This window comes from Dermacentor albipictus, chromosome 8, assembly GCF_038994185.2.
Source record: "Dermacentor albipictus isolate Rhodes 1998 colony chromosome 8, USDA_Dalb.pri_finalv2, whole genome shotgun sequence".
NCBI classification, from domain to species: Eukaryota; Metazoa; Arthropoda; class Arachnida; order Ixodida; family Ixodidae; genus Dermacentor; species Dermacentor albipictus.
In genome coordinates this window covers 36,725,792-36,737,926 of record NC_091828.1, presented here as the reverse complement: position 1 = coordinate 36,737,926, position 12,135 = coordinate 36,725,792, and the positions used below count along the sequence as shown (strand labels likewise).

General features: G+C 43.9%; 1 long non-coding RNA gene across 1 annotated transcript; it reads right to left on the bottom strand.

Annotated features, from left to right (window-relative positions):
* Positions 1-263: 263 nt before the first annotated feature.
* Positions 264-2,910, bottom strand: LOC135916371 (uncharacterized). The gene is made up of 3 exons (XR_010568908.2): positions 2,844-2,910; positions 644-718; positions 264-579 (listed from the first exon to the last, which is right to left on the bottom strand). It is a non-coding gene; the product is annotated as an uncharacterized lncRNA (long non-coding RNA).
* Positions 2,911-12,135: the final 9,225 nt, after the last annotated feature.

Below are 12,135 nucleotides of genomic sequence, written 5' to 3'. Positions count from 1 at the left end.
TGTGAGAGAAGTATGTGGATATCACGAGCTTAAGCCAATGTGCGATACACAGACAATGCAGCTGCTACAACATGAACTGCATTGAGGGCCACACAACACATACGTAATTAAAGGTGCAAAATATAGCGGGAAGCTTCAAAATACGCTCTGTAGCACTGCAAAGTATAACATATATTGTATGTGTACAATAAATGTTCAAAAATACAATGCATCAATGTCCCATTTGCCTTCAAGTTTATTATGAAGTTCAAGTTTACTGTACAACAGGAATCAACTAACACACCCGCAGTCAAGGTGGCTGTTCGAGGTGTGCTGGCTGCCTCAGTGTAAGAAAAAGAAATTGGGTAAATGTCGACACCAGTGCCACTGCTTCTTGCCTCTGACCTGCACGTGCCTCTGCGGCATCTTTGTGCACAAGTGTGCTGGCGTGGTGAGGCGTAGGAGTCATCCGAGAGAAAGAGTATTGTTTACATGGAGAAGTGGCTGTTCACATTGCCTGTCACTTTCCCTCAAATGTTTCCTTGGCGACTAGGGTGACACACCTGCAGTCAAGGTGGCTGTTCGAGGTGTGCTGGCTGCCTAAATGAAATAAAAAGAAATTAGATGAATGTCGATACCAGTGCTATTGCTTATTGTCTCTTACCTGCATTTGCCTCCACGGCCTCTTGGTTTGTGGAGTCTGTATGAGGGAGCTGCTGTGGTTAGGCGTAGGCATTGTCTAAGCAAAAAGAAAAGGCCATTTAAATGGGGAATTATGGAAATAAATGCAGTTATGTCTGCTTCTTGCACTCTTCTTGCCTAGAAGTTTTCAAACATAGTGTCCAGAACACACCAGCACTTTGACTGCTTCTGCTTTTTACCTGCAGGTGTTGTTGCGAGATCCTTAGTATGGCTGCATGCAGCATTGTAACACTTGGTGGAGGCATTTGAAGTGGTAGCCAAAAATATAAAGAATCATCCTTGTCTGCACGAATGCTTTCAATTTCTAAATGCAGTGGTAACTATCACTATTGGTGCAAGGCCCCCCCACATCTATGCGGCAAGTGCCATAGCTCGAAACTGAATTGTTCCTTTAGTGTTTCACAAGGCATCTGATATGTCCACATTAGATGTGATGTGTTTGTTTTTATTTATCCGAGTGTGGAGAGAGCATCATTAAATGGCTGAAGTACTATAGCGCCAAACAGACGACACAAGAAGAAGAGACACGGACGAGCGCTTATGTCCGTGTCTCTTCTTCTTGTGTCGCCTGTTTGGCGCTATAGTACTTCAGTAATATGCACCAACTAGCCCAACAAAAAGTTCTGCTGAAATATCATTAAATGTTTTGTTTATTTTTGCGTGTCTTGTTTTTTGGTTTATTTCTGAATTTATCATGATGCTAAAGTGCTTATGTAATGGCAATCAGCTTTTGTTTTGCAGAAAAACAATGCATTTCCTGTCCCATTGTTTGACATCCCCTCACTCGCCTAATTTTGCAGAGTATTCTACCCATATTGACTTGCTTGACCTCCACTAAAGGGTCTTGCATTTTTAAATACGACTCTTTCCTTAAAATCATTCGACACTTCTCATAATTTCTGTACCTTGGGCTTCTGATACTCTGCATTCACTATTTTTGCTTGTTTCTGACTAGAAATGTCTTCTTTAATTTAGAGCTTAAATTTTACGTTTGGAACACACGGAAGGGCTTGCCATTGCATATCTGCATAAAAGGGAAACATGTTTCATTAAACATTTGCAAAATCCCATTGAAGATTGATGAATGCAGCTTGCAGTGTGATATGACTGAATGAGCCATAAAAGTAACTCATCTCACTTGGTAAATGAAAGCACATATTAGTGTGATGCACAAGATACGTTACACTAACGTGGTGGGTTCTCTTGCTTATACAGCAAAATAATCGGTGCGCGAGAAAAAAAATATTTTTGCATAACCCTTGTACACACTGACTTAAGGAAAATGAGCTGGAGCTGTCCACATGATGTACTTATTTTACCTGCGAGTATGGTCAACAAAAATGTGTCCCAGCTGCTTAGTGGTATTCCAGATTATGTCAGTATTGCATATGTGCCTGTTGTCGAAAATAATTGAATTTTGAAAGTGCTCGCAGGGATCTGATGTGCATATCTGCAGTTTATGGATACATGTAAAAGACTCAGCATCAAGTGCAAGTGAACGGTCCCACAGGCCCGGAGTCGATCATGCAAACAGATTCGCTGCACAAATTTGTGACATGAAATGGCATGCAAGGAAGTGTTGAAAATATTCCACAGTTAATAAAACGCCTAAGCTATTAATATGTGGGTTGATGCACTCGTTATGCAAAACGGAGGTGAGGCGTGCAGACAGGAAACAAGAGTAGAGTATTTACAAGCAAACAACACGCGCGCCGCCCACTTCTCTACTCTTGTGTCCTGTCTGCACGCCTCACCTCTGTTTTGCATAATGAATCCTTACGAACTAGCTCAGCTTTCTGTCGTTCTAAGTCTCCATGCACTCTATTTCGTCCGCATTAGGCACTCGCCTCTTGATTACTTCGTGGCACAGAAATACTCGGTCATCAGGCTGTTTTTCTGCTGTGGCCTTTGTAGAAGCATGATTGTTCAAAGTGCAACAATTAAACAGATTCTTTGAGTTGCTTGTGGCTTCGCCAATACAATTCCGGTGCGCTGGTCCGCCTGTCCAGCAATTTCCTACTGAAGGGAAACCTGCAAATAAAAACACCCCTCCGCATGCAGAAAAATGCTCTACTGTGACGCTTCTCGAACGATTGTCATGTACCACAAGAGCTGCCTACTCGCGTGATATTCTCAACAAGGAGATACATTCGTTTACTTACATGTAAAGGTATATGCCAGACCACTTCGGGGCTTCGGTGGCACATAAGGCACGAGTGTGTCATAGCGTCCGATGTCGACGCGCGATCGCATGTCAAACGAAACTACTACGCATCCAAAAAACAGATTCGAAACCGAAATTCGCGTCATCCTTTATTGCATGAATGCGTACATCGTGATTTACATAAGTCACGGACTTAGCAATCGCTTTCTGTAAACTTAATATTAACGTACCACCTTCATAAAGCCATCAGGTATGCGTTTTTAGGTGACAAAGCATAAGGTGACCTGTACTTGTTCTCAGCTCTTTCAATAGTAATTGCGCTGGCCACATTGACCAGTAGCAACAGGGCGGCGCCCTAGAGGTTCCCACTTTTCCGGCCCAGCTTTTCCTCTAGAGTTGTTCTACTAACTCTATGCCAGGGGCTCCCCGCTAGTAGGGGAGGAGGGTCGTTTCGCCACGCGCTCGCGCGCCCCGCAATATTTTGTGAGCGAGTGTACGTATGTACTGTTGATGGCGCGTGACCGTCAATGCGGCTAAGATAGAAAGAGAGTGGGGAAGCAGGCGCCCCCCTCCCCCCATTTTTTTTTACTTTGATACGCCAGTAAATACATCTTTTAGGTAGATGATCTATTTGTAGCATGTGTTAAAAGATAATCACTGGGTACACTCTATGTTACCTGGATGTGCATTCGAGGGAGTAAACAGCCAGGTAACATAGAGTGTACACACAGGTAACATAGTGCTCATATTTCTGTGATAATATTAATTACACCTAGAAGCCAGTATGCTAACTTTCTTGTACTCAAAAAGGTTATGTCACGAAGGGTACAAGGCAAAGAATTTTAGAAACTGCAAAACCCACAGTGCTCTCACTGCCAGATGCGCTAGTGCCTGTGTGGTAAAAGTCGCACTGCGCTGTGCTAGCAGCAAAATAAGTCATTCACTTGTGCCAGCAAGCACACCACAAACTTGCAATCATCTCCAATGACAAAAGCCCTGATGTCTACACTTCTGCATAAGCCAGATATAAAGCCGGATATACAAATTAGGTAGATTATTTCACAAAGTGCAGGCGAAACAGATCATCAAGGCAATCTCCTGCGATGAACTTGAAAGACGCCTGCTATTCTTAAACATTCAATAAACTATATTTGATAACCTAGCTGGCACAAAACTTTAATGAAATCCTTGCATGTCAGGTTAAATAATTCAGATTTTTGCATCGGACTTGCTACTGGAGACTAGCAGGTTGAAAAAGTATTATTTCATGGCATGCTCAATTTTGCGCAAATATAGCCACAATTGGTGCCGGTCGGCATGTCTTTAGTGTGAGGGGGTCAAGCAGTGCCTCTTCAGTTAATCTGCCAGTGACTAACACACAGTGCAGATAGATCTACCTGTACTATTTGCAAAAGTTGCTCATTGCGGACATTCTGTTTTCTACGTGTGCGCTCAAGGACTGAAGTGCGCACCTAGGTAACATCCCGCCGTAAACACAGAGGACACATCCAACAAGAATTATAATAAGGGTTGATTTCTTGGGGCAAATGAAAGGTTAAGTCAAGAGTTAGTACTTACAATGACTCTGCTTATTGTATTAATGGGTGTCACACAGTACAGATAGGTCTGTCTGTATTATATGTACAGACAGTTGTTATGTGCACTCTATGTAACCTACATGTGCACTCAAGTGTACACTCAGGTAACACAGAGTGCAGATCCAGTTAACATCCTGCCGTAAACATAAAGGACACATCCTAGAGGCGTAATAAAGGTCACTTCCTCGAGGTAAACGTTAGGATGAGTAAACACGTGGCACACACAAAGTTGGCGTCCCGGAGGTCACACAAAGTACAAGGAATCATAAAGGTTACATAGGGCACAAGAAGGAAACATAAAGGAAACATAAAGGCAATGGCCATTTTCATAGGGGCAGTAAGATTCAGTGCATGCGAAACTGTCACCATGGTCGAGCTGTTTTCAGCGAACTGTGTCGCAAAGCCGGGTGCGGCTAGCGTGCCCGAAAAAAATACCGAATTAAGTTACACTAATGTTGGGGCTCAAAGAAAGCGACGCAAGCAACTCCAAGCATGAGTAAATAACTCAAATTACCTGCGGCAAGATCGCTGAGCTGTTTTTCGTTATCTGCATCACAAGTCTAGGTTTCGTGACGTAAAAGCCAAAATTGCTTGAAATGAGTCGCAGACTGTCAAACAAGATTTCTCACCGTGCCGTGATTCAATAGTGCTGTAGTACCGTGTCGAAGTGCAGAAGGAACGCAAGAACACGCCATGATCGAGCCCAACAAACCAGGCTTAATCCGAAAAGAATAAAGGCAGTCGGGTCGCGGAACAGACCAACGCTCACATGCGCTGCCGGCCTCACTCACTTCGATGACGTGTATTACACATGACGCATGCATCTGACTCGTCATTGGCCTCTAGCTAGGTAACGAAATAAAATGAAATCGCAAAATATACCTTAATTTATAAGCAGATATTTTTAGCTTTAGCGGGTAAGAATGAAAAAAATAGAACGTTGTCTCTAAATTATTTTCACATTCTTTTTTTCCGAACGGATGGGATGACCACTAGGCGTGGCGTGTTTCCTGTTGCCTGTTTTCGCTGAGTGTCCCTTCTTGTTGAACTTCTTTCGCTATGCTATGGCGTAGTCCTCGAGAAGGACAGCCCTCAGCTTCCCCAAACACCCTCCCCTTCAGTGGCGGCTGCGGGTGACAGAGATTTGTCGGTGGCATATTCCCCTTTGTTAGCAACCCCCCATCCCCCCAGTGCTCTGCGAATGCGAACAAATGAAAGAATGAAATGGGCAGTGCATCCATTATTTAGGGATTATTGTCGACTTTACCGTCATTAGCAATCCATAATATGGTTACTGGGTGATTAGTATATAAAGCGCATATAATATATCGTGGTAGGACTTATATAACGAATATTAGGACACACGGCACAAACCCAGTTGGCTTTAAAGAAGGCTTATTCAATAACAGGCCCATACCCACTGGCAAACAGCCTGTCAGTCTAATTGGCACCTATGCTTTGTCATTACGGAGCACCACATGCACAGTTATACAAACACAGTGCCTGAAGCTTACGTGAAACAGGTTCATGTCAGAGTGGCTCACGCCAGTGGCACATATTGAGTGACCCAAATGGTCATCACATAAATTCCTTGAAGAACATTGCCCCTGAGTTAGGTACCAAGTAACCTAAGTTGGTGCGAAAGTTGGTTTTAATCCGGTTCTTCCAGCACAGTAACCGAGTGCTCTAGCCATTTAAACTTTCACTACCTAGTGACCCCAGTGTGAAGGGAAAGAGATTTGGTGCACGAATAGAGGCATAGAGACACCCCACCAACTGGGGTAGGTTCGCAAATATTAGTAGCAATAGAAAGGGTGCACCGGATTAGCAAACACCCTCCCTCACATTGATTAGCAGGTCTGCCATATGGGATTAAGGATTTCTACTTTGGAACAACTTAATAATTTGCATACAATAAATGAAGTGGTTGAAAACAATAAGCTAAACTACTTATTTTATGGAAACATACTTAATTAGCTGTCCAAACTAAGAGCACTGCTCCAAAAGGTAAGCTCATAAACATTAGGATTTCCGAGGCGCTGAAGTTCCAGAAATGTAGTGATAATGACATGAACCCTAATATGACCCCGGGTATTATTACGTGTAGCGTTGTTGAAATGCACAGAGGCTGTCACCTCGGCAAATGAGAGAGACTAAACTTTTACTTTTGTTAGTCTACCGCCAGGGCACGTGCTATGCGAAACTTCCCGAGAAACGACGTGCAAACTTTAACGGGGAACGTCGCGTTCCTGCAACTCAACCCTTTCGACGAATCTCAAGTGAAACTCGCAAAGGAGAAAATGTACGCGTGTCCTCTGTACATATTCATGATGTACGCAGATACGACAAGCAAAACTTTTTGCAGCGCGTCAAGGATAGAGTAGGAAGAAACATGCTTGGGTAGGGTAAACACAAGAAGGCGCAGCTTTTCAAGAGAGAAGAAAGGAGTTAAGGTGAAATTGCACTTCCGGGTTCCTTTTTTGTTCTTGTGTCGTTGCTGCGCCCTCGAAAAAGCTCTTCGTGACTGCGGCTGTGTACGAGTAACTACCTAAAGTTGGTCTCTTGCCGAAGATACGTTGTCTTTAGCCTACTTTGAAGATGTTGTGATGTAGTTTTTGCTTATGCGAGGACATATTTGTCGCCGCGCGCTGTGATACTGTTTGTGATCTTCAATTCTGCGAAGGAAATATCCCTCATTCGTTATTTATAAAGATACCTGGAGCGGCAGAATTCGCTGACAGAATTCTAATGGGGTGATAAGATGAAGTAGGAACAACGATGACATGATGGTCTCTATCGTCAATGCTTCTTTTGCATCTTGTTCTATTCCCTTTTAAACATGTTTGAATATAGCCTATACTTATAAGCCGCTGTGTGGGTTCGTGTTGCAAGTCACTCACATCGAACTTTCTAATAAAGACTATCCTACTTCGTTTGTAGATTCAGTGCAGCGACAGCTGTAGCACCCGCCAAGTGCATCATCCGTCATACCTGTTCCCCCGAAATGTGCTGCTATACCGTATACTCGCTAAAGACGCTAGCTTTTAGGCCGGGTCTTTATGGTTTTGATGTCGACGTGACACATTCGCCGGCGAGAAAGTTTCGTTATGCGCTTTTGAAAGTGGGAAACAAGCTCCGAAAAGAAAAGTACCTGCTCGTTGTATACAATATTCCCTGTGCACACTGCAATCAAGTGTACATCGCCGAGACCGGAAACAGTAAAACATATCTCAAGGAACACTGCAGCGATGTAAAAAAGGAAAAGTTGGACGACGATTCTACCTACTGCCCGAAAGACCATGAAAGACGCACTCCCTTAGTGAGTTGGGGCGGGAGGCGGAGTAACTGTGCACCACACACCATGGCGTCTCCTATTGATTGAAGGGAGCAGGAAGAAGATCGGACGGTAACATGGTTTGTCTGCACTATTTTCGGGATCCGCCAAAATTTTGGAGTATGATGGTGCTGTAATTCTAAATAATCGGGGGGGGGGTGAGGGGGTTACAAGCCCAAACTACGGTCTGATTATGAAGCAAATCGCGGAGGGCGCACGGCGTCCGTTAAATAATGGATACAGTATCGGGTCTTTGCGAAATTAAAAAAAATCAGAGCGTCGCTCTTAAGGCGAAGTCGTGAATGTAATAGCAACATGTTAGAAGGCTTCGAGAAGTAACCCTCGTAGCTTTAGTTGCAGTATGAATTGCCGTAAACTTCATCTGACTATCTAAACCGACATGATGCGGTGTGTGTCGACATGAACAGACAGAATTCGATAACAGCGAGCTTAATCGGTTAGAATAACAGAGTTTTGTCGTTGCCTTCTTCGTTCGACCTCGCAATCCCGTACCACCGCAGGCTCACGCCGAGCACGATATGTGTGCGCTTCGCACTTTTCAACTACGAGGTTTTGTCGACATTGGAGCACATGTCTGGTCCGGTGTTCGAATCCGGCCGTCTGACAATACATTGTGTTATTATTGCGATAGCAGTTCTATGTACACTCCAGGCGCATTTCTACCGCCGGCATTGTCGTCGCCGTGAAGTTCCATATAAACTCAAAGGGCGATAAAATCATCGCCCACCGCCCTCTGTTGTATGTGCAGATTTTGAAAGGGTGCGAGAGTGAGACGGCGAACGACGCTGTCTCGCGTGTGCGAGCGACGACAGGGAGCCCGGGGCGCGCCCTCTCCTGTCACGTGCGAGGCTCGGGGGTGAGGTGACGGAGAGGGGGCGGGGGGCGTTCCTCTGCGGAGGCTACTGATAACGGTGCAGCCGTGCGGCCGCCATGTATTGGAGGCGATTTGCGACATGGGCAAAGTGCGCGCCCTCACGGACCTTGTCGTCAAAGTGATCTGCGAGGTTTTGCAGAGTATGCGTAGTGCCGGTAGCTTTTTATGCGTTGTGCTTTCGATGTTTCGTTCGCGTTGAAGCAAGAGACGCGCGAAGGTCAAGTTGCTCGCTGCTGCTGCCACCATTCCTCACTCCAGCGTTTTGACGGCGAGTTTCTGCGCTCATTGAGGGAGATGTGTCCATATCTATGTGTGTGCGCTTGACACCGTGCTTATTAATTTAATTAAAACATGTTGGCGGATTAGTTGATTTCAATCAGTGATGGAATGTGTAAGCGTGGCTTAACGGAGACATAGAAAAGAACACTGACTAACCGAGAGAGCGGTGTCTCTGCGTCTGTTTCTACGTTTAGTAACGTCTGTTGTTGAGGTAGTTTGTAAATGGCCTTAGAAATAGTTTTACGCGCAATAAATTATGCACGGACAACATAATAACATACACGGACAAGCAGGGACTCGCAACTGCTTTTTATTATTCTCAGTGTTTCATTCATATGCCCTAAGGTATCTGAACAAGACCATAGACAGGTGAGTTCACATGAGATAAAAACCAAACATAATCATATACAATAATACAGGAAACTAAACTAACTCTCGTGAAGAGACAACGACAGAACTCTGATACACTAGTCACCAAACTTTCGGATATACGTCTCCTTTGCTAGTTCCGGTTCCACCGTATTCTTACCATTCCGTAGTACGCATGTCTCTTCCAGCGAAGGTACACACGTGCACACTTTGCAGTGATACGGCAAATGCGAGCCCGTCCCATTCTTGATTGATAGAGCATGATCTCGCAAGCGATCATTTACGCAATGCCCAGTATGGCAGACGTATACTTTGCCGCAGTCTAAAGGAATCTTATACACGACGCTAGGGGAATTTTTTTTTCAAAAAAACACTTTACGTGCTTCTTTACACACTCGGCCCTTTTTATGAAATACAGGCGAGCACAAATGCCAGAAAGTTTCCGAGGAACCGAAAACACTACCGGGACATCGTACCTTCCATCAACATTCTTAACGAATGAACAACACTGTGTATATAGGGAATGACAATAATACGCGCTTTCCGTTCCTTTTCGCATTCTTCCGAAGCATTGCTAGGCTCACGCCGAAATCGCATGAACAAAGCTTCGCTTACCCGAACTAACAAAGGAGCTGGGAAGCTCAACGAGCCAAGCCTACGCGCCCGCAAATTAAGGTTTTCTGGAATGACGTTGGGCCAAGACCTAGTTAGAGCCAAATATCAGCTAGTAAAGGCAATAGCTGGTTTTACTGTTTTCTAATGGGCGTGATAAAACGACACGAATTCTTTCTGTGCACGGTGGCGGTACATCAAACAAACATGGTTTTCCTGAAGGGTGAGATGAAGGTATAAAAATTGCAGCTTGTCAAAAGGGTATATAAGGGTATATGACAGTAAGGGTAAGGGTATATGAGGGTATATTAGTGAAACTTCAGGAAAGTAAAAATCAGTAGCGAGTGTACGATTGTCAGTGTTCGTTATTCTGTGTTCCGTGTCTTAAATATTGCTTCTAAAATCATTTGTGAAATTCCTTCTACGTCCTCGTTCAGCCGCGCTTACATAATATATAATTGTAAATTTAGTAAGTAAGCAAATGTTTGCAAGTTTACAAGACCGAACAAGCTATTATCCTTACTTCGTATAACTATCTGCTAATTTGCTATCGCGATCGGTGCTTCGCCTTTCGGACGAAACTGGCATTTTTTGCTTTAATAAAGAGGTCATTTCGATAAGAGCGCGAAGAATTCATCGCGACAGCACAGTGAAGCTTTGGGTTTGATTCCTTGGACTTTGCTGAATGTATACGGGAGTGTGATATCTTGGCGCGACCCAGCACTCAGTAATTCAGAGAATTGAATCCATCAGGTTTTCAGTAATTCAATCAAACGGATAATTGAGAAATGTGTGGAACACAATCAAGCTCACTATATGGGTTTCATAGGTTCTTGAAAGGCAGTTGATTAGTACTGATCCTAGCAGTCATAAAAGCATTGCGGTAAAGGAGTACAGGAGGCATACATGAATATAATGTGAAATAGCTGCAATGATTCCACAGCTAGCTTGCTTCTCCGCAGCAAAAGTATAAAATTACCTACCAAGAAAACAGGCCATCACGGAGACACTATCTGTCCAATGCTATTCGCTGCATGCTTACAATAAGAATTTAAGGTATCAGACATTGACAGGCATATGTATGAGAATTAGTGGCGAATATCTCAACAGACTTTTGTTTGCAGATGATATTGTCCTGTTCAGCCACGCTAACGATGAATTGCAACAAATGGCTGAGGACCTTAAGCGAGAAAGTATACGAGTAGGGTTGAAGACTGATATGCAAACCACAAAGGTAGTGTTCAAGAGCCTGCGAGAGAGAGAGAGAGAAAGCAAGGACAGGAAAGGCAGGGAGGTCAACCAGAAGAGTATCAGGTTTGCTACCCTACACTGGGGGTGGGGGAAAGGGAAATAGAAAAATGAGAAAGGGAGAGAGTGAAGGAAACAAGAAATCATAGCAGCTAGTAATTCTATACAGTGTTTACAACCTTACGTTTATCTTGATCAATTACTCAAAGGTGACCCTGAGACTTGAGGACGATACTTATAAAGCAACAAAAATGAGTAGGAGTGCATGCGGCAGGCATAACCAGACCCTGACTGGGAGCTTACCATTGCCGTGTCGAAGAAAAATAAAATGATTGGGTTCTACCAGTGCTAACGTATGAGGCATAAACTTGAAGGTTAACCAAGAAGCTTAGCAACAAGTTAAGAATCACGCGAACATTTATAGAAAGAAAATTCCGAAGCCTAACATTTGGAGACAAGAAGTTAGCGCTCCGGATTAAAGGAAAACGAGGATAAACGATTATAGACATAACATTAAGAGAAATGAATTACGCTAAACAGACAGAGAGAGAGAAAGAGAGGGAGAGAGAAGGGAAGAAGGAAAGCTAGGGAGGTTAACCAGACTGAGTCCAATTCGTTACCCTACACGTGGGGAGGGGAATGGGGAGCGAAAGAGAGAGAGAGAAAAAAAATGTAGGATGTTTATAGTCGGGCACTAAACAGGCGACGTAATGCTCCAGGGAGATGACAGGAGCACCAGGAGAACGGTGCCAAGAAAAGGAAAGTACATTCGATGATGGTAGGAAATTTGGTGTGGCCATGTTAGCAGAATTTGCTATAAATAGAACTATCAAGGTTGCTGTAGCACCTGTAATGCGAGTTGGGGTAGTTATAACATTTGAAAGGTCATGCGAAATAAATAAATTTGACAGGTCAGTGTGTTTGCTAGTGTTTCTGAGCATTTCAATGTTGAAGC